Source organism: Rhinoraja longicauda, chromosome 3, assembly GCF_053455715.1.
Source record: "Rhinoraja longicauda isolate Sanriku21f chromosome 3, sRhiLon1.1, whole genome shotgun sequence".
Classification (NCBI taxonomy): domain Eukaryota; kingdom Metazoa; phylum Chordata; class Chondrichthyes; order Rajiformes; family Arhynchobatidae; genus Rhinoraja; species Rhinoraja longicauda.
Genome location: NC_135955.1, coordinates 93,456,895 through 93,480,106, shown reverse-complemented (window position 1 = coordinate 93,480,106; position 23,212 = coordinate 93,456,895). Strand labels below are relative to the sequence as shown.

Below are 23,212 nucleotides of genomic sequence, written 5' to 3'. Positions count from 1 at the left end.
CCCACCGGGTCCGGGCTGACCAGCGATCCCCGGACACTAACACTATCCTACACACACATTAGACAATAGACAATAGGTGCAGGAGTAAGCTATTCGGCCCTTCGAGCCATTCAATGTGATCATGGCTGATCATTCTCAATCAGTACCCCCTTTCCTGCCTTATAATAGACAATAGACAATAGGTGCAGGAGGAGCCCATTCTGCCCTTCAAGCCAGCACCGCCATTCAATGTGATCATGGCTGATCATTCTCAATCAGTACCCCGTTCCTGCCTTCTCCCCATACCCCCCCGACTCCGCTCTCCTTAAGAGCTCTATCTAGCTCTCTCTTGAATGCATTCAGAGACTTGGCCTCCACTGCCTTCTGAGGCAGAGAATTCCACACTGGGGACAATTTGTACATTTACCAAGCCAATTAACCTACTTACCTGCACATCTTTGGAGTGTGGGAGGAAACCGAAGATCTTGGAGAAAACCCAGGCAGGTCACGGGGAGAACGTACAAACTCCGTACAGACGGCGCCCGTAGTCGGGATGGAACCCGGGTCTCCGGCGCTGCGTTCCTGTGGGGCAGCAACTCTACCGCTGCACCACCGTGACCACATTAAACCCCTCCCATCCCTCCACCATCCCAGCCTTACACAGACCAGTTCGTGTTTCTGCATGAAATATCCTGGCCGTCAGAATTCCCCACCTACGCTCCTTTCCTTCATCGAGATCGAGTACAGGGATGCCTTTTATTGAAGTCCTGCCGTGTCTGCACACTCTGATACACTTGGTCTAAGATGTCTCAGTCACAGCCCAGTGAAGTGGGCGTGAAATTCCTACTCTCCTGAACGTACCTGTGAGAGACTGAAAACTACGAGCCAGCAATGAAAGCATTCTCCGACACGGTATTGACGTGTTGAAGAATGTGTGGAGGAGCAAAGAGAGTGGAAACTCTCTTTGTTCAGACTCAAATGACACACGAGTTTCCACCACCCAAGACTTGAGATGTTTCAAGTGTCTCCTTCAGCTTGCCCCCCATTCCAACCTTCCAAGTTTATTTTTGTTTGGAGATACAGTGCTGAAACAGGCCCTTCGGCCCACCGGGTCAGCGCCGACCAGCGATCCCCGCACACTAACACTATCCCACACACACGAGGGACAATTTACCAGTTTTACCAAAGCCAAGTAACCTGCAAACCTGCACGTCTTTGGAGTGTGCGAGGAGTTGAGTAGAGGAGCAAAGAGGTCCTTCTGCAGTTGTACAGGGCCCTGGTGAGACCGCACCTGGAGTACTGTGCGCAGTTTTGGTCTCCAAATTTGAGGAAGGATATTCTTGCTATTGAGGGCGTGCAGCGTAGGTTTACTAGGTTAATTCCTGGAATGGCGGGACTGTCGTATGTTGAAAGACTGGAGCGACTAGGCTTGTATACACTGGAATTTAGAAGGATGAGAGGGGATCTTATCGAAACGTATAAGATTATTAAGGGGTTGGACACGTTAGAGGCAGGAAACATGTTCCCAATGTTGGGGGAGTCTAGAACCAGGGGCCACAGTTTAAGAATAAGTGGTAGGCCATTTAGAACGGAGATGAGGAAAAGAAATTCCTGCCTTCTCCCCATACCCCCTGACTCTGCTATCCCTAAGAGCTCTATCTAGCTCTCTGTTGAAAGCATCCAGAGAATTGGCCTCCACTGCCTTCTGAGGCAGAGAATTCCACAGATTCACAACTCTCTGGGTGAAAATGTTTTTCCTCTGTTCTAAATGACAGAGACAACACATGATTACAATCGAGCCGTCCACAGTGTACAGATACATGAAAAGGGAATAACGTTTAGTGCAAGGTAAAGCCAGCAAAGTCCGATCAAGGATAGTCCGAGGGTCTCCAATGAGGTAGATAGTAGTTCAGCACTGCTCTCTGGTTGTGGGAGGATGGTTCAGTTGCCTGATAACAGCCGGGAAGAAACTGTCCCTGAATCTGGAGGTGTGCGTTTTCACACTTCTGTACCTCTTGCCCGATGGGAGAGGGGAGAAGAGGGAGTGGCCGGGGTTCGATCCTGACCACGGGTGCTGTCTGTACGGAGTTTGTACGTTCTCCCCGTGACTGCATTGGCTTTCTCTGAGATCTCTGGTTTCCTCCCACACTCTAATGATGTACAGGTTTGTTGACAACTTGGCTTGGTATCTAGTGTGTGTAGGATTGTGCGAGTGTGTGGGGATCGCTGTTTGAAGTGGACTCGCTGGGCCTGTTTCTGTGCTGTATCTCTAAGCTAAGTTAAAGTAAATTTAGCTAGTAGAAAGAACGAACTGCAGATGCTGGTTAATACACAAAAGGAACCAGAGTGCTGGAGTAACTCAGCGGGTCAGGCAGCATCTGTGGAGAACATGGATAGGTGACGTTTCACAGAGTGCTGGAGTAACTCAGTGGGTCAGGCAGCATCTCTGGAGAACATGGATAGGTGACGTTTCACAGAGTGCTGGAGTAACTCAGCGGGTCAGGCAGCATCTGTGGAGAACATGGATAGGTGACGTTTCACAGAGTGCTGGAGTAACTCAGCGGGTCAGGCAGTGTGATGGTCTGGGCTGTGCCCACAATTCACTGCAATTTCTTGCGGTTTTGGATGGAGCTGTTCCCAAACCATCTTGTGATGCATTCTAATAAAATGCTTGTTCAGACAGAGGGTGGTGGGTTTATGAACTAGCTTAATTGGATCACCTCGGTCGGCGTAGACGAGTTAGGCTATTTCCATGTTTAGTATGTCAGAGTGAGGCCCAGCGCAAATTGGAGGAACAGCACCTCATATTTCGCTTGGGCAGCTCACACCCCAGCGGTATGAACATTGACTTCTCTAACTTAAAGTAACCCTTGCTTTCCCTCTCTCTCCGTCCCTCCCCCTTCCCAGTTATCCCACCAGTCTGACTGTCTTCCCGCTTAAATGTTATCTCTGTTTGCTTCGATGTCATCTTCTCCTAGCTAACGATGATCTATTCTACATTCCCCCAGACTCTCGTCTCTCCCACTAGTGGAAACATCCTCTCCACATCCACTCAGTCCAGGTCTCTCTCCTTGGAACTCTCCCTCTAACTCAGTTTAGAAACGCTCGTGGCATAGTCTGGTCTACCCCAACAGCTGCTGACGACCTTCTACCGCTGCACCATAGAGAGCATCTTAACGCATGGCATCCCTGTGTGGTACCTCAGCTGCACGGAGGCAGAGAGGAAAGCTCTTCAGCGGGTAGTCCATAGAGCTCAGAGGACCATCGGAACACAGCTACCAGCCTTGGAGGGCATCTACAACACACGATGCCTCAGAAAAGCCACCAGCATCCACAAAGACTCTTCACACCCCTGCAATAGTCTGTTCGAACTTCTACCATCGGGCAGACGATACAAGGCCTTCTACGCCCGCACCTCCAGACTCAGGAACAGCTTCATCCCCAGGGCCATAGCTGCCATGAACTGGTCCTGCTGAGCCAGATGGTCACATCGCACAGTGAACCGGCACAGATCTACTTGCACTTTATTCTGTTTTAAAACTGTTCTAATTTGTTTCATTGGGTTGTTTAAATGAATACTGACGAGCTAATTAAATTATTGCATCGTATGGGAGGCACATTCCCAATCTCGTTGTACCCCTGTACAATGACAATAAAGATATATTGTATTGTATTATATTGTATTGTATTGTATCTAGTTCCATGAAAGTGGCTCCACAAGTAGGTAGGGTGGTCAAGAAGGCTTTCAGAACTTTGGCCTTCATCAGTCAGAGTATTGAGTATAAACATTGTGAGGGCCTTGGAGTACCGTGTTCAGTTTTGGTCACCGTGTTATAGGAAAGATGTTGTTTGTCTATAAAAGGTGCAGAGACGATTTATCATATCATATCATATATATACAGCCGGAAACAGGCCTTTTCGGCCCACCAAGTCCGTGCCGCCCAGCGATCCCCGTACATTAACACTATCCTACACCCACTAGGGACAATTTTTACATTTACCCAGCCAATTAACCTACAAACCTGTACGTCTTTGGAGTGTGGGAGGAAACCGAAGATCTCGGAGAAAACCCACGCAGGTCACGGGGAGAACGTACAAACTCCGTACAGTGCAGCACCCGTAGTCAGGATCGAACCTGAGTCTCCGGTGCTGCATTCGCTGTAAAGCAGCAACTCTACCGCTGCGCTACTGTGCCGCCCAACAAGAATGTTGGCAGGAATCAAGGGCTTGAGCAAGGGGGAGAGTTTGAGCAGTCTGGGACCTCAGTCTGAAGAAGGGTCTCGACCCGAAACGTCACCCATTCCTTCTCTCCAGAGATGCTGCCTGACCCGCTGAGTTACTCCAGCACTCTGTGAAACGTCACCTATCCATGTTCTCCAGAGATGCTGCCTGACCCATTGAGTTACTCCAGCATTTTGTGTCAATCTAAACTAAATGAAAAGGTGGCAATTGTGTGGGACTTCAGCTTTCCGGGAAAGAGTTAATGTGTGGAGATGTACCGAGTAATTGCCTTTACACAGAGCTGGGCAGCAGGTAAGTGAGAAAACGAGAGACAGTGTGATCTGGCTGTTAACATCCTGTTCAGTAATGATGCCGCTGCTGGTGTAATTAAAAGCTAGCACTGCAATTTATTTTGTTGTTTCCATTCATGAACTTGAATGTTGGCCCAGTTTCTCACTGGAGCAAAGTTCACTTTGCACAGTTTACATAGAAACATAGACAATAGGTGCAGGAGGAGGCCATTCGGCCCTTCGAGCCAGCACCGCCATTCATTGTGATCATGGCTGATCATCCACAATCAGTAACCTGTGCCTGCCTTCTCCCCATATCCCTTGATTCCACTAGCCCTTAGAGCTCTATCTAACTCTCTTCTAAATCCATCCAGTGAATTGGCCCCCACTGCCCTCTGTGGCAGAGAATTCCACAAATTCACAACTCTGGGTGAAAAAGTTTCCTCTCACCTCAGTTTTAAATGGCCTCCCCTTTATTCTTAGACTGTGTGGCCCCTGGTTCTGGACTCCCCCAACATTGGGAACATTTTTCCTGCCTCCAGCTTGTCCGGTCCATTTATAATTTATAACATTCCCTCTCATCCTTCTAAACTCCAGTGAATACAAGCCCAGTCTTTCCAATCTTTCCTCATACGACAGTCCCGCCATCCCGGGGATTAACCTGGTGAACCTACGCTGCACTGCCTCAAAAGCCTGCACATCTTTGGAGTGTGGGAGGAAACCGGAGCACCCGGAGAAAACCCACGCAGGTCACGGGGAGAACGTACAAGCTCCGTACAGACAGCACCCTTAGTCAGGGTCGAACCCGGGTCTCTGGCGCTGTGAGGCAGCAACTCTACCGCTGCGCCACCGTGCCACACCATGTTGTTCTTGTGACGTACTGTTTAATGTCCTGTGTTTGTTTCATTACCTGCGTCTGAGAAGATGGAATATTCACCACTTATCATGTTCATTCGGTCATAAATGGTCGGGGCAGTATTAGGCCATTCGGCCCATCAAGTCTACTCCACCATTCAATCGCGGCTGATCTATCTCTCCCTCCTAACCCCATTCTCCTGCCTTCTCCCCATAATCCCTGACTAACTCCATACTAATCAAGAATCTATCTATCTCTACCTTAAAAATATCCACTGACTTGGCCTCCACAGCCGTCTGTGGCAAAGAATTCCACAGATTCACCGCCCTCTGGCTGAAGAAATTCCTCCTCATCTCCTTCCTAAAGGAGCGTCCTTTAATTCTGAGGCTGTGCCCTCTGGTCCTAGACTCTCCCACTAGTGGAAACATCCTCTCCTCACACACTCTATCCAGGGCTTTTCTTGATGAAAGCTTAGAATTAGGGTTGGCAACTTTCTAACTCCCAAATATGGGACAAAGGGTGATGTCGCCGCCCCACGCCCCACGTGGCCTCACCCAGCCAGCGGCCACATGCTCCCGGTCCACCAACGGCGGCCGCCCGGGCCGGGAGCTGGGTTGCTACACAACCTCCGTCCGGCGAACACACTTAGCTCTGCTCCCCGAACACACTCTGTTAGCCTTCAGTGTCTGGGCCTACAGCGGCTCCCGGGCCTACAATGGCCCCCGGGCCTACAGTGTCCGGGCCTACAGTGTCCGGGCCTACAGCGCCCCCCGGGCCTACAGAGTCTGGTCCTACAGTGGCCCCCGGGCCTACAGTGACCGGGCCTACAGTGGCCCCCGGGCCTACAGTGTCTGTGCCTACAGTGTCCGGGCCTACACTGTCCGGGCCTACACTGTCCGGGCCTACAGTGTCGGGGCCTACAGTGTCCGGACCTACAGTGTCCGGGCCTACAGCATCCGGGCCTACAGCGTCCGGGCCTACAGCGTCCGGGCCTACAGTGTCCGGGCCTACAGAGCCCCCTGGCCCTAATACGGGACAAGGGCGGTCCCGTACGGGACAAACCAATTGAGCCCAAAATACGGGATGTCCCGTCTAATACGGACCAGTTGGCAACCATACTTACAATACAGTCTAGCAATCAGCTTACCTGACTTGAGAAGATTCTCCAGCAGTCTTGCCCGCTCTTCAGTCCTGTGCGTTCTGATGTCCAACTAGTTCATTTTCTTCACAGCTCCGAGGGATTAATCTCAGCCTGTCTGTGGGGGCATTAAAAATTAAAGTTAACGACCAACTAACTTTTCCATTCTGCGATATTGTGTTGTTAATAATTTATGCTGTCGAGGCAAATAATTCAGAATTTTATTGACTGCTTAACTTTCGTTTTACTTATAAAACGCAAATTCACATCAAAGAGTTTACAATGCCGAAGGAAATCTGTACAACCTCTCCCGACCCTCGGCACAGATGTTTGCAGTTTCATGATTAGATTCCATGTCCCTTTCGTTCAGAGATGCTGCCTGGAAACAGGCCCTTCGGCCCATCGGGTCCACGCCGACCATCCATCGCCCGTTCACACACAGGCGGCTGAGGAGGGTATTTATAAGGCAGAGATTGATAGATTCTTGATTAATACGGGTGTCAGGGGTTAAGGGGAGAAGGCAGGAGAATGGGGTTGAGAGATAGATCAGCCACGATTGAATGGCAAAATAGACTTGATGGGCCGAATGGCCTAATTCTGCTCCTGTAACTTATGACCTTATGAGTCCTGTGTTAACCCACATTCTCATCCACTCCCTGCATGTATTCAAGAGAGAGTTTGATAGAGCTCCAGGGGCTAACGGAATCAAGGGATATGGGATATGGGGAGAAGGCAGGCACGGGTTACTGATTGTGGATGATCAGCAATGATCACATTGAATGGCGGTGCGTGCAGGCTCGAAGGGCCAAATGGCCTCCTCCTGCACCTATTTTCTATGTTTCACTGTTTCTATCAACGGCATAATTTGGAAACACAACACATTAAGGAATCACTGTTATTTTAGTTTAGTTTAAAGACATTTCACGGAGATATTCAGTTTATATTTAGGTTTATATCTAAATGTTTCTTCAACTTGGCAATAGTCCCTGCCTCAACTACTTCCTCCGCCAGCTCGTTCCATACACCCACCACCCATTGTGTGAAAATGTTGCTTGTCAGGTTCCTATTAAATCTTTTCCCCTTCACTTTAAACCTATGTCCTCTGGTACTCGATTCCCCTACTCTGGGCAAGAGACTCTGTGCGTCCACCTATTCCCCTCATGATTTTGTACGCCTCGATAAGATCACCCCTTATCCTCCAACACAGAGTGCTGGAGTAACTCAGCGGGTCAGGCAGCATCTGTGGAGAACATGGATAGGTGACGTTTCACAGAGTGCTGGAGTAACTCAGCGGGTCAGGCAGCATCTGTGGAGAGAAGGAATGGGTGACGTTTCGGGTCGAGGCCCTTCTTCAAACTGAGGTCCCAGCCTGCACAACCTCTCCCTCTAGCTCTATATTTAGGTTAGTTTTGAGATACAGCATGGCAACTGGCCGTTCGGCCCACTGAGTCCGTGCTGACCATCAATCACCCGTTCACCTGACCATCGATGGCTGAGTTGACTTGGTGGGCCGAATGCCCTATCACTTATGATCCGTTCACACCAGTTCCGTGTTGTCCCACTTTCTCATCCACTCCCTGCACACCAGGGGCCATTTTACAGAACAGGGCCAATTAACCCACGCAGGTCACGGGAGAACGTACAAACTCGTAGTCGGGATGGAACCCGGTTCTCTGGCGCCGTGAGGCAGATGTTCTACCAGCTGTGCCACCGCGCCATCTCCCTACTTTACAGTTCTCACTTGTGATGAAACATAAACTCCAGGTGCAGCACGGTGGCGCCGCGGTAGAGTTGCTGCCTCACAGCGCCAGAGACCCGGGTTCAATCCCGACTACGGGCGCTGTCTGTACGGAGTTTGTACGTTCTCCCCGTGACCTGCGTGGGTTTTCTCCGGGTGCTCCGGTTTCCTCCCACGCTCCAAAGACGTGCGGGTTTGTAGGTTAATTGGCCCTCTGTAAAACAGCCCCCAGTGTGCAAGGAGTGGATGAGAATAGACAATAGACAATAGGTGCAGGAGGAGGCCATTCGGCCCTTCGAGCCAGCACCGCCATTCAATGTGATCATGGCTGATCATTCTCAATCAGTAACCTGTTCCTGCCTTCTCCCCATACCCCCTGACTCCACTATCCTTAAGAGCTCTATCTAGCTCTCTCTTGAATGCATTCAGAGAATTGGCCTCCACTGCCTTCTGAGGCAGAGAATTCCACAGATTCACAACTCTCTGACTGAAAAAGTTTTTCCTCATCCCCGTTCTAAATGGCCTACCCCTTATTCTGTGGGAAAAGTGGGAAAACATAGAACTAGTGTGAACGGGTCCGAAGGGCATAAGTGATAGGAGCAGAATTAGGCCATTCAGCCCATCAAGTCTACTCTGCCATCAATGGTCGGGTTAACGGGTGTGAATGGCTGAGCGATGGCTTCGTTAAAAATCCCGAGTTAGAGTCATAGTCATAGAGTCATAGAGTGATACAGCGTTGAAACAGGCTCTTCGGCCCAACCTGCCCACACCGGCCAACAATGTCCCAGCTACACTAGTCCCACCTGCCTGCGCTTGGTTCATATCCCTCCAAACCTGTCCTATCCATGTACCTGTCCAACTGTTTCTTAAACGATGCGATGGTCCCAGCCTCAACTACCTCCTCTGGCAGCTCGTTCCATACACCCACCACCCTCTGTGTGAAAAAGTTACCCCGCAGATTCCTATTAAATCTTTTCCCCTTCACCTTGAACCTATGTCCTCTGGTCCTGGATTCCCCAACTCTGGGCAAGAGACTCTGTGTGTCTACCCGATCCATTCCTCTCATGAGTATCAAACACTATCCCAAATAGGAACGAAAACTGTGGTTTAAATCGAAGGTAGACACAAAATGCTGGAGTAACTCAGCGGGTCAGGCAGCATCTCTGGGGAGAAGGAATGGGTGACGTTTCGGGTCGAGACCCTTCTTCAGACTGAATGGGTGATGTTTCATGGTTAAGACCCTTCTTCAGACCCATTCCTTCTCTCCAGAGATGCTGCCTGACCCGCTGAGTTACTCCAGCACTCTGTGAAACGTCACCTATCCATGTTCTCCACAGATGCTGCCTGACCCGCTGAGTTACTCCAGCATTTTGTGTCTGCTATCCTACATAGTTTGTAGTATAGTGTTAATGTACAAGGGTGATCGCTGGACTCGGTGGGCCGAAGGGACTATCTCTGAAGTCTAAAATAAAGTCTAAAGGGGAAAGAAACAATTACCTTTGCCTCCTCGTGCAGACATGCCCAAGAATTTATTTGTTTTCAAGTTTCGAAACTCCTTCAGAAATCCGTTTGGTGCCAATTCCAAGCGGGTTAAAGGCATGGCATTTAATGTGCTGTTACTAACATTATTTTCTGCCTGTTCGAAACAAAAATGGTATTTTCTCGACATAAGTCAGAGAATGTTAGACAGCCGAGACTGTCTAATGCACAAACGTGAGAGGCTGCTGGAAAATGATCGGAATAAAAGAGGATGTGGAAATAGGGATTTATTCAAAATTAAATTATTTTAAAAAAACAAAAAATCTCCCTGACATTTAGCTAATAAATTCAAGCATTCTGAAGGCAGTTTAGTTTAGGTTAGTTTAGTTTCGAGATACAACACGGAAACAGGTTCTCCGAGTCAGCGCCGACCAGCGATCCCCGTACACCAACGCTACCCGACACACACTAGGGACAATTTACATTTATACCAAGCCAATTAACCTTGCTCTAACCAATTTTACCTTTCACTAAACGTTATTCGCCTTTATCCTGAGTCTGTACACTGTGGACGGCTCGATTGTAATCATGTATTGTCTTTCCGCTGACTGGTTAGCACGCAACACAAAAGCTTTTCACTGTACCTCGGTACACGTGACAATAAATTGAACATGATACATCAACACCAAAACCTTCCTATCCCTTCATTCCCTGTATATCCATGGGCCGATTTAGTTTAGAGATACAGCGCGGAAACAGGTCCTTCGGCCCACCGGGTCCGCGCCGACCAGCGATCCCCGCACGCATTAACACCATCCTATACCCACTAGGGACGATGTTTACATTTATACCAACAAGCCAATTAACCTACAAACCTGTACGTCTTTGGAGTGCGGGAGGAAACCGAAGATCTCGGAGAAAACCCACGCAGGTCACGGGGAGAACGTACAAACTCCGTACAGACAGCATCTGTAGTCGGGATGGAACCCGGGTCTCCGGCGCTGCATTTGCTGTAAGGCAGCAACTCTGCCGCTGCGCCACCGTGCTGCCCTTTAAAAGTCTCGTCAGCAGCACGATCGTACCCGACTCCTCCACCACCACCACTGGCAATGCGTTCAATGCTCCTCACCATTCTACACGCTAAAAACTTGCCCCGCAAATCTCCTTCAAACTTAGTTGCTCAGAAGCGATTTTAGGTTTAGGTTTATTATTGGCACCAGGGTTGCCAACTGTCCCGTATTAGCCGGGACATCCCGTATTTTGGGCTAAATTGGTTTGTCCTGTACGGGACCGCCCTTGTCCCGTATTAGGCCCGGGGGGCACTGTAGTCCTGGACAGTGTAGGTCCGGACAGTGTAGGTCCGGACAGTGTAGGCCCGGACACTGTAGGCCCGGACACTGTAGGCCTGGACACTGTAGGTCTGGACAGTGTAGGCCCGGACACTGTAGGTCCGGACAGTGTAGGCCCGGACACTGTAGGCCCGGACACTGTAGGCCCGGACACTGTAGGTCCGGACAGTGTAGGCCCGGACACTGTAGGCCCAGACACTGTAGGCCCAGGGGCCGCTGTAGGCCCGGAGAGCGTAGGCCCAGACACTGTAGGCCCAGGGGCCGCTGTAGGCCCGGACAGTGTAGGCCCAGACACTGTAGGCCCAGGGGTCGATGTGGGCCCGGACACTGTAGGCCCAGACACTGTAGGCCCAAGGGCCGCTGTAGACCCAGACACTGTAGGCCCTGGTGCCACTGTAGGCCTGGACAGTGTAGGCTAACGGAATGTGTTCGAGGAGCGGGGCTGAGCGTGTTCGCCTAACCGAGGTTGCGTAGCAACCCGCCTCCCGGCCCGGGCGGCCGCCATTGGTGGAGCGGGAGCACGTGACCGCTGGCTGGGTGAGGTCATGTGGGGCGCGGGACGGTGACGTCACCTTGTCCCGTATTTGGGAGTGAGATAGTTGGCATGCCGAGGTACGGTGAAATTCTTTCTTTGCATGAAAATACCGAACAATCAAGTCAAACTCAAGTACAACAGGTGGAGCAAAGGGGAAGATACAGAGTGCAGAATATAGTTCTCAGCATTGTAGCGCATCAGTTCCACAGACAAAGTCCAATGTCCGCAATGGGGTAGAGGTGAATCGGACAGTGCCCCATTTTATGGAAAGGCCGTTCAGAAGCCTGATAACAGAGGGGAACAATCTGTTCCTGAGTCTGGTGGTGCGCGCTTTCAAGCTTCCGGACCTTCTGCCGGAAAATAACTGGAGATTCCTCAGTTTGCTCTTGTCCACTGAAGTTTATGTTCCATCTACACTAGTCCCACCTGCCTGCGTTTGGTCCACATCTCTCTAAACCTGTCCTATCCATATACCTGTCTAAATGTTTCTTAAATGGTGCAATAGTCCCAGCCTCAACTACCTCCTTCGCCAGCTCGTTCCATACACCCACCACCCTCTGTGTGAAAATGTTGCTTGTCGGGTTCCTAGTAAATCTTTTCCCCTTCACCATAAACCTATGTCCTCTGGTTCTTGATTCTCCTACTCTGTGCATCTACTTGAGACTCTGTGCATCTACCCGATCTATTCCTCTCATGATTTTGTACACCTCTATAGCATAGGTCAGCGTGTCAGGCAGCATCTCTGGAGAACATGGATAGGTGACGTTTCACAGAGTGCTGGAGTAACTCAGCGGGTCAGGCAGCATAGAAACATAGAAACATAGAAACATAGAAAATAGGTGCAGGAGTAGGCCATTTGGCCCTTCGAGCCTGCACCACCATTCAATATGACCATGGCTGATCATCCAGCTCAGTAACCTGTACCTGCCTTCTCTCCATACCCTCTGATCCCTTTAATAATTGTGCCTTTGTTTAAAAAAGGTTCTAAAAGTAAACCTAGCAATTATAGACCTATTAGTTTGACGTCTGTGGTGGGAAAATTAATGGAAAAGATACTTAGGGACAATATATATAATTATTTGGATAATCAAGGCCTGATTAGAAACAGTCAACATGGATTTGTGCCTGGAAGGTCATGTTTGACTAATCTTCTTGAATTTTTTGAAGAGGTTACCAGGGAAATTGATAAGGGCAAGGCTGTGGATGTTGTCTATATGGACTTCAGTAAGGCATTTGACAAGGTTCCACATGGAAGGTTGATTAAGAAGGTTAAATCGTTGGGTATTAATAGTGAGGTTGCAAGATGGATTCAACAATGGCTGAATGGGAGATACCAGAGGGTAATGGTTGACAATTGTATGTCAGGTTGGAGGCCAGTGTCTAGTGGAGTGCCCCAAGGATCTGTGTTGGGTCCACTGTTGTTTGTCATTTACATTAATGATCTGGATGATGGTGTGGCAAATTGGATTAGTAAATATGCAGATGATACTAAGATAGGTGGAGTAGTTGATAATGCGGTAGATTTTCAAAGTCTACAGAGAGACTTGGGCCTTTTGGAAGGGTGGGCTGAAAGATGGCAGATGGAGTTTAATGCTGATAAGTGTGAGGTGCTGCATTTTGGTAGGACAAATCAAAATAGGACGTACAGGGTAAATGGTAGGGAATTGAGGAATGCAATGGAACAGAGGGATCTGGGAATAACTGTGCATTGTTCCCTGAAGGTGGAATCTCATGTGGATAGGGTGGTGAAGAAGGCGTTTGGTATGCTTGCCTTTATAAATCAGAGCATCGAGTATAGAAGTTGGGATGTAATGTTGAAATTGTACAGGGCATTGGTGAGGCCGAATCTGGAGTATGGTGTGCAGTTCTGGTCGCCAAATTATAGGAAGGATGTCGACAAAATGGAGAGGGTACAGAGGAGATTTACTAGAATGTTGCCTGGGTTTCAGCACTTAGGCTACAGAGAGAGGTTGAACAGGTTGGGTCTTTATTCTTTGGAGCGTAGAAGGTTGAGGGGGGACTTGATAGAGGTTTTTAAAATTTTGAGAGGGACGGACAGAGTTGACGTGGGTAGGCTTTTGAGAGTGGGGAAGATTCCAACAAGGGGACATAGCTTCAGAATTGAGGGACAAAGGTTTAGGGGTAACATGAGGGGGAACTTCTTTACTCAGAGGGTTGTGGCTGTATGGAATGGGCTTCCGGTGGAAGTGGTGGAGGCTGGCTCGATTTTATTATTTAAGAGTAAATTGGATAGGTATATGGATAAGAGGGGATTGGAGGGTTATGGTCTGAGTGCAGGTAGATGAGACTAGGTCAGGGAGAATGGTCGGCGTGGACTGGTAGGGCCGGACAGGCCTGTTTCCATGCTGTAGTTGTTATATGTTATATGTTATATGTTATATAATAATGCATTACATTTATATAACGCTTTTCAAACACTCAAAGACACTTTACAGGGATTTCTAGAACATAGAGAAGTGGATAAATAGATAAATAAGTAAACGAACAGAGAAAGGAGACAGAAGGTGAGGTGACCTTCAGTGGTTGAAGGCAGTGCTGAACAGGTGAGACTTCAGTGATGTTTTGAATGTGGTGAGTGAGGAGGAGTCTCTGACGGTTTGGGGTAGTGAGTTCCATAGGGTGGGAGCAGCGATGGAGAAAGCCCTGTCCCCCCAGGATCTGAGTTTGGTCCGGATGGGGGGGGACAGGAGATTGGCAGCAGCAGAGCGGAGGGTGCAGGTGGGAGTGTGCCTGTGGAGGAGGTCAGTCAGGTAGGATGTAGCCAGGTTATGGAGGGCTTTGTAGGTCATGAGGAGGATTTTGTACTGGATTCTCTGGGGGATGGGGAGCCAGTGGAGTTTGTAAAGGATGGGGGTGATATGGTCACGGATCGGGGTGTGGGTGAGTAGACGGGCAGCGGAGTTTTGAATGTATTGAAGTTTATTGATGATTTTTGAGGGTGCGCCATAGAGGAGGCTGTTGCAGTAATCCAGACGGGAGGTGATGAAGGCGTGGATGAGGGTTTCTGCAGCTGTGGAGGAGAGGGATGGACGGAGACGGGCAATGTTTTTGAGGTGGAAGAAGGCTGTCTTTGTGATGTGTTTGATGTGTTTGTCGAAGGAGAGGGTTTGATCAAAGATGATTCCAAGATTCCGGATGTGAGGTGAGGTGGATACTGGGAGACCATCAATATTGAGGATGAAGTTTTGGGTGGATTTGGTGAGCGTTTTTGGACCAATGATGATGATTTCAGATTTGTTGCAGTTGAGTTTGAGGAAATTTGATTGAAGCCAAGATTGTATTTCAGTAATGCAGTTTGTCAGTGTAGAGTGTGTGGTGGAGGAGATTGACTTGGTGGAGATGAGGAGCTGGATATCATCGGCGAAGCAGTGGAAGTTGAGACCATGACGGCGGATTAATTGACCAAGGGGGGACAGGTAGAGGATGAAGAGGAGGGGGCCAAGGACTGAGCCTTGGGGACACGTTGGGGAGGGGAGCGGTGGGGGATTTACAGTTGTTAATGGAGATGAACTGGTGCCTGTCAGAGAGGTAAGATTTGAACCAGGATAGGGCTGTGCCAGTGATGTTAAAGGAGGTTTCAAGTCGGGTGAGGAGAATGGAGTGATTTATGGTGTCAAAGGCAGTGCTGAGATCAAGTAGGATGAGGATGTTGAGGTTGCCAGCGTCAGAGGAGAGGAGAATGTCGTTTGTGATTTTGAGGAGCGCAGTTTCAGTACAGTGGTTGGAGCGGAATCCGGATTGGAAAGTTTCATACAGGTTATTGGTAGAGAGGTGGTATTTGAGTTGGGAAGCTACAGCACGTTCCAAAACTTTGGACAGAAACGTTAGCCACAAGGGCCACATCTAACTCCCTCTTAACTACAAGGGCCACATCTAACTCCCTCTTAAAGCATCTGTGGAAAACATGGATAGGTGACGTTTTGGGTCGAGAACCTTATTCAGACGTTGATTCAGATTTTCGATTAGTACGGGTTGTCAGGGGTTACGGGGGAAAGGCAGGAGAATAGGGTTGGGAGGGAGAGATAGATCAGCCATGATTAAATGATGGAGTAGACTTGATGGGCCGAATGGCCTGATTCTGCTTCTACAACATATGAACCTATGAAGCAGCAATGACTGCAAACATCATCCTTTGGATGCTCATTGCAATTTTCTGTAAATTATATATACATAGAAACATAGAAAATAGGTGCAGGAGGAGGCCATTTGGCCCTTCGAGCCAGCACCGCCATTCATTGTGATCATGGCTGATCATCCACAATCAGTAACCCGTGCCTGCCTTCTCCCCATATCCCTTGATTCCACTAGCCCCTAAACCTCTATCTAACTTTCTTTTAAATTCTTCCAGTGAATTGGCCTCCACTGCCCTCTGTGGCAGAGAATTCCACAAATTCACAACTCTCTGGGTGGAAAAGTTCCTTCTCACCTCAGTTTTAAATGGCCTCCCCTTTATTCTAAAACTGTGGCCCCTGGTTCTGGACTCGCCCAACGTTGGGAACATTTTTCCTGCATCTAACTTGTCCAGTCCTTTTATAATTTTATACGTCTCAATAAGATCCCCTCTCATCCTTCCAAACTCCAGTGAATACAAGCCTAGTCTTTTCAATCTTTCCTCATGTGACAGTCCCGCCATCCCGGGGATCAATCTCGTGAACCTACGCTGCACTGCCTCAATTGCAAGGATGTCCTTCCTCAAATTAGGAGACCAAAACTGTACACAGCACAATACAATATCCTTTATTGTCATTGTAGCAGTACAACGGTATTTTGAATATTTTGACCACATACTCCAGATGTGGTCTTACCAGGGCCCTATACAACTGCAGAAGGATCTCTTTAATCCTATACTGAAATCCTCTCGTTATGAAGGCCATCATGCTATTAGCTTTCTTCACTGTACCTGCTCTCCCCTGGAGCTCTATCTCACTCTCTTTTAAATTCATCCAGTGAATTGGCCTCCCCTGCCTTCTGCGGCAGAGAATTCCACAGACTCACAACTCTCATGCTGATACATTCACGGATACCAGTCCGGGCATGTTTTTCTCAGCTGCTCAGATGAAATTATCAGCTGAAACGGTCTTTAACCAAAATGATCATCGCCAACATAATTCTCCATCGCTTATTTCTGAATCCCTGCTGCCGGAAGACTGGAGCTCAAACAAAGCTACGTGAGATGAAGATAATGAGATCTTTGAAGAGGGGAAAAAGGTTGTTTTTGTAAAGGATTAAAATAAAATGCTCGGCGGCTAATCTCAACTGTGTGTGCCGCTGACTAAAGTCCCAGAGCACCATTCTTAAAATAATCCTGCTCATTAAAAGAAAAGAAAAATGCCAGGTACAGAAGTGCAGTCAACTAAGGTCGGATAAGCCCATCAGATCGCTTATCGTTTCCCGTGGAACCGATTGTCAGGCTGAGCAGGAGATAGTCGAATTGCCATTCTTTTTAAAATTCTTCTATAGACAATAGACAATAGACAATAGGTGCAGGAGGAGGCCATTCGGCCCTTCGAGCCAGCACCGCCATTCAATGTGATCATGGCTGATCATTCTCAATCAGTACCCCGTTCCTGCCTTCTCCCTATACCCCCTGACTCCGCTACCTTTAAGAGCTCTATCTAGCTCTCTCTTGAAAGCATCCAGAGAACTGAGGCAGAGAATTCCACAGATTCACAACTCTCTGACTGAAAAATGTTTTTCCTCATCTCCGTTCTAAATGGCCTACCCTTTATTCTTAAACTGTGACCCCTGGTTCTGGACTCCCCCAACATTGGGAACAAAATGTTTCCTGCCTCTAATGTGTCCAATCCCTTAATAATCTTATATGTTTCAATAAGATCCCCTCTCATCCTGCTAAATTCCAGCGTATACAAGCCCAGTCGCTCCAGTCTTTCAACATTTGACAGTCCCGCCATCCTGGCAAAAGTCTAGTTTAGTTTTGTTTGGTTTAGTTTACAGAAGCAGGCCCTTCGGCCCACCGTGTCCGCACAATCCCTGTACACTAGCACAACAATCCTACACACGAGGGACGATTTACCGAAGCCAATTAACCTACTAACTTTTACACCCCAGTGGTATGAACATTCACTTCTCTAACTTCGGATAGTCCCTGCTTTCCCTCTCTATCCCCTCCCCCTTCCTAGTCCTCCCACCAGTCGTCCTGTTTTCGACTACATCCTATCTCTGTCCCGCCCCCTCCCCTGACATCAGTCTGTAGAAGGGTCTCGACCCGAAACGTCACCCATTCCTTCTCTCCAGAGATGCTGCCTGACCCGCTGAGTTACTCCAGCACTCTGTGAAACGTTACCTATCCATGTTCTCCAGAGATGCTGCCTGACCTGCTGAGTTACTCCAGCACTCTGTGAAACGTCACCTATCCATGTTCTGCAGAGATGCTGCCTGACCTGCTGAGTTACTCCAGCACTCTGTGAAACGTTACCTATGCATGTTCTCCAGAGATGCTGCCTGACCCGCTGAGTTATTCCAGCATTTTGTGTCTACCTTTGTGTCTACCTTAAACCAGCGTCTGCAGTTGTTTTTCTTATAACCTACTAACTGGTATGTCTTTGGAGTTCAGTGTAGTTTGGTTGAGAGACACAGAGCGGAAATAGGCAATTCAGCCCGCTGAGTCCACACCGACTAGCGATCCCCGCGCACTAACACTATCCTACACACACACCAGGGACAATTTTACATTTATATAAAGTCAATCAACCTACAAACCTGCACGTCTTTGGAGTGCGGGAGGAAACGATAGATCCCGGAGAAAACCCGCGTAGGTCACGGGGAGAACGTACAAACTCCGTACAGACAGTGCCCGTAGTCGGGATGGAACCCACTGTAAAGCAGCAACTCTACCGCTGCGCCACCGTGACGCTGATCCTGATTTGTCTGATTTTAGCAACCTATTTTTTTCTAACCAGACAGCTATCCTGGGACATTTCAAGAATAATGGACTGCAATTTTATAAATTATACACAGAGGATGTTTCCACTAGTGGGAGAGTCCAGGACCAGAGGGCACAGCCTCAGAATTAAAGGACGTTCCTTTAGGAAGGAGATGAGGAAGAATTTCTTCAGTCAGAAGGTGGTGAATCTGTGGAATTCATTGCCACAGACGGCTGTGGGCAGGGTTGCCAACTGTCCCGTATTAGCCGGGACATCCCGTATTTTGGGCTAAATTGATTTGTCCCATACAGGAACGCCCTTATCCCGTATTAGACCCGGATGGCACTGTAGGCCTGGACACTGTAGGCCCGGACACTGTAGGCCCGGACACTGTAGGCCCGGACACTGTAGGCCCGGACACTGTAGCAATCCGCCTCCCGGCCCGGGCAGCCACCATTGGTGGAGCAGGACCACGTGGCCGCTGGCTGGGTGAGGTCACGTGGGGCGCGGGGTGGTGACGTCACCTTTTGTCCCTTATTTGGAAGTGAGATAGTTGGCAACCGCTAGCTTTGGAGGCCAAGTCAATGGATATTTTTAAGGCAGTAATTGATAGATTCTTGATTAGTGCGGGTGTCAGAGGTGATGGGGGAGAAGGCAGGAGAATGGGGTTGAGAGGGAAAGATAGATCAGCCGTGATTGAATGGTGGAGTAGACTGCGATTATGGACTGCAATTTTATAAATTAAAAGCAGGCCAATCTGATGTTCAATCTGGAAGCACTTTCTTCAAGTAAAGTATTCTGGTAACCTGGAACAATGTCTTCCCCTGATACTGTTTCAACATGCCATACATAATATTATGACTGGCAGGTTTTTATGAGGAGAGGGGGGGGGGGGGGGGGGGGGGGGAAGGAAGTAAAACAAAGACAAGTAAATGATGCTGAGCAGATCAATCATAAGGTTATTGGATGACAAAACGGCTTACCCTCGTCTCTAATACGTCTCCTTTCTAAATCTAATTTTCAATTGTTTGAAATTTCTGGTTCATCTGGTCAGATTCCTGAACTCGCCCAGCTGTAACCACTCAACGTTTGATGCATTAAAGGGGCAGCACTGTGGCGCAGCGGTAGAGTTGCTGCCTCACAGCACCAGAGACCCGGGTTCCATCCCGACTACGGGCGCCGTCTGTACGGAGTTTGTATGTTCTCCCCCCCGTGACCTGCGTGGGTTTTCTCCGGGAAGCTCCGGTTTCCTCCCACACTCCAAAGACGTGACCTCCCACGCTCCATTCACTTGGCCTCCAGTGTCTTCTGTGGCAGAGAATTCCACAGATTCACCACCCTCTGACGAAAGAAATTCCTCCTCATCTCCTTCCCAAAAGAACATCCTTTATGGGCAGAGAAAAGGCAGATGAAGTCTTATCTGAGCAAATCAAAGGTAGACACAAAATGCTGGAGCAACTCAGCGGGTCAGGCAGCACCTGTGGAGAACATGGATAGGTGACGTTTCACAGAGTGCTGGAGTAACTCAGCGGGTCAGGCAGCATCTGTGGAGAACATGGATAGATGACGTTTCACAGAGTGCTGGAGTAACTCAGCGGGTCAGGCAGCATCTCTGGAGAGAAGGAATGGTCTGACCTTTCGGGTCGATATTCATCTGAGCAAAGTTTTGTGCTACATGTTGGGAGGTCAAAAAAAAGGGGAAAATATATAAATTGGCAGAGAAACATAGAAAATAGGTGCAGGAGGAGGCCATTCGGCCCTTCGAGCCAGCACCACCGTTCATTGTGATCATGGCTGATCATCCACAATCAGTAACCCGTGCCTGCCTTCCCCCCATATCCCTTGATTCCACTAGCCCCTAGAGCTCTATCTAACTCTCTCTTAAATCCATCCAGTGAATTGGCCTCCACTGCCCTCTGTGGCAGAGAATTCCACAAATTCACAACTCTCTGGGTGAAAAAGTTCTTTCTCACCTCAGTTTTAAATGGCCTCCTCTTTATTCTTAGACTGTGTGGCCCCTGGTTCTGGTCGTTTAAGAATTTTATATGTTTCTGTAAGATCCCCTCTCAATCTTCTAAATTCCAGCGAATACAAGCTCAGTCGACCCATATCAGTCTGAAGAAGGGTCTCGACCCGAAACGTCACCCATTCCTTCTCTCCTGAGATGCTGCCTGACCTGCTGAGTTACTCCAGCATTTTAACATATAACATATAACAACTACAGCATGGAAACAGGCCTGTCCGGCCCTACCAGTCCACGCCGACCATTCTCCCTGACCTAGTCTCATCTACCTGCACTCAGACCATAACCCTCTAATCCCCTCCTATCCATATACCTATCCAATTTACTCTTAAATAATAAAATCGAGCCAGCCTCCACCACTTCCACCGGAAGCCCATTCCATACAGCCACAACCCTCTGAGTAAAGAAGTTCCCCCTCATGTTACCCCTAAACCTTTGTCCCTCAATTCTGAAGCTATGTCCCCTTGTTGGAATCTTCCCCACTCTCAAAGGGAAAAGCCTACCCACGTCAACTCTGTCCGTCCCTCTCAAAATTTTAAAAACCTCTATCAAGTCCCCCCTCAACCTTCTACGCTCCAAAGAATAAAGGCCCAACCTGTTCAACCTCTCTCTGTAGCCTAAGTGCTGAAACCCAGGCAACATTCTAGTAAATCTCCTCTGTACCCTCTCCATTTTGTCGACATCCTTCCTATAATTTGGCGACCAGAACTGCACACCATACTCCAGATTCGGCCTCACCAATGCCCTGTACAATTTCAACATTACATCCCAACTTCTATACTCGATGCTCTGATTTTGTGAAATAAATACCTTCATATTGTTTACAGTGTACTATGTTTACATATTCTGTTGTGCTGCTGCAATTAAGAGTGTCATTGTTCTATCTGGGACACACGAAGTAAAACACTCGTGCTTCTTGACTCTTGAATGAGTCAAAAGAGACCTGATTCTGATCCAGCAACTCTCTCTCTCTCTCTCTCTCTCTCTCTCTCCTGTAAATCTCTTCAATTGCACGCCTCTCTTCTGGAAGAGCTTTCTGGCTTTTATTTTGTTTGATGTGTGGCCCTTGCCCGGAAACTCACTCCTGGCAACACCAGCCCCAGGCACGCTGCTCTCTGCTGTTGGAAGAAGTACACCTTCAGCACTTGCTTTTACTACTTTTTCTAAAAATAAGCTTCATGTTCCAGCTGGCGAGTGCCAGCATCACGTCATTAGGTACAGCTAACAAGTATCGCCCAAAGAACCTCCTTCCCTTTTAAGTGTCCTTTTGAGGAAGAGTAGTTGTTGAGCAAAGAGACGCACTCACGCGCATGCACACACACACACTCACACACACACAAACACATTCACACACACACACACACACTCACACACGCACTCACACACACACACACACGCACACACGCACACACTCACATACACACACTCACACACGCACTCACACGCGCACTCACACGCACACTCACACACACACGCACTCACATACACACACACTCACACACACACACCCACGCACTCACATACACACGCACTCACATACACACGCACTCACATACACACGCACTCACACACACACGCACTCACATACACACGCACTCACATACACACGCACTCACATACACACGCACTCACACACACGCGCGCATGCACACGCACGCGCACACACACACACACACACACACACACTCACACACACTCACACACACGCACGCACGCATGCACACACACACACTCACACACACACAAACACATTCAAACACACACACACACTCACACACGCACTCACACACACACGCACACACACACACACTCACACACACACGCACTCACATACACACACACTCACACACGCACTCACACGCGCACTCACACACACACACACACGCACTCACACACACACGCGCACGCACACGCACGCACGCACACACACACACACACACACTCACTCACACTCTCTCACACACACACGCACACTCACACACACACGCACTCACATACACACACACTCACACACACACACCCACGCACTCACATACACACGCACTCACACACACACGCACGCGCACACACACACACACACACACACACACTCACACACACACTCACACACACGCACGCACACATGCACACACACACACTCACACACACACAAACACATTCACACACACACACACACACTCACACACGCACTCACACACACACGCACACACACACACACACACACACTCACACACACACGCACTCACATACACACACACTCAAACGCACTCACACGCGCACTCACACACACACGCACTCACACACACACACGCGCACGCACACGCACGCACACACACACACACACACACACACACACACACACTCACTCACACTCTCTCACACACACACGCACACTCACACACACACGCACTCACATACACACACACTCACACACACACACACCCACGCACTCACATACACACGCACTCACACACACACGCGCGCATCCACACGCACACGCACACACACACACACACACACACACTCACACACACACTCACACACACGCACGCACACACACACACGCACACACACAAACACACACACACACACACACGCACACAGACATAGTCACCATGCACACGCGCACACACACGCATATACATATCCCAAAACATGGAATGTGCATTCCAAAGACGTGCAGGTTTGTAGATTATTTG

General features: G+C 48.9%; 1 protein-coding gene across 3 annotated transcripts in view; it reads right to left on the bottom strand.

The window, feature by feature from the left end:
• Positions 1-23,212, bottom strand: part of LOC144592184 (teneurin-3-like) — a 2,027,615-nt gene that overhangs the window by 593,234 nt on the left and 1,411,169 nt on the right. For 2 of the 3 annotated variants that reach the window (XM_078396656.1, XM_078396657.1), the window contains one exon: positions 6,494-6,602. The gene's annotated coding sequence lies outside the window, so the exon portion shown is untranslated. Of the gene's footprint in view, positions 1-6,493; positions 6,603-16,506; positions 16,523-23,212 lie in introns of those variants that run through there. The other variant, XM_078396658.1, reaches the window with a different exon arrangement.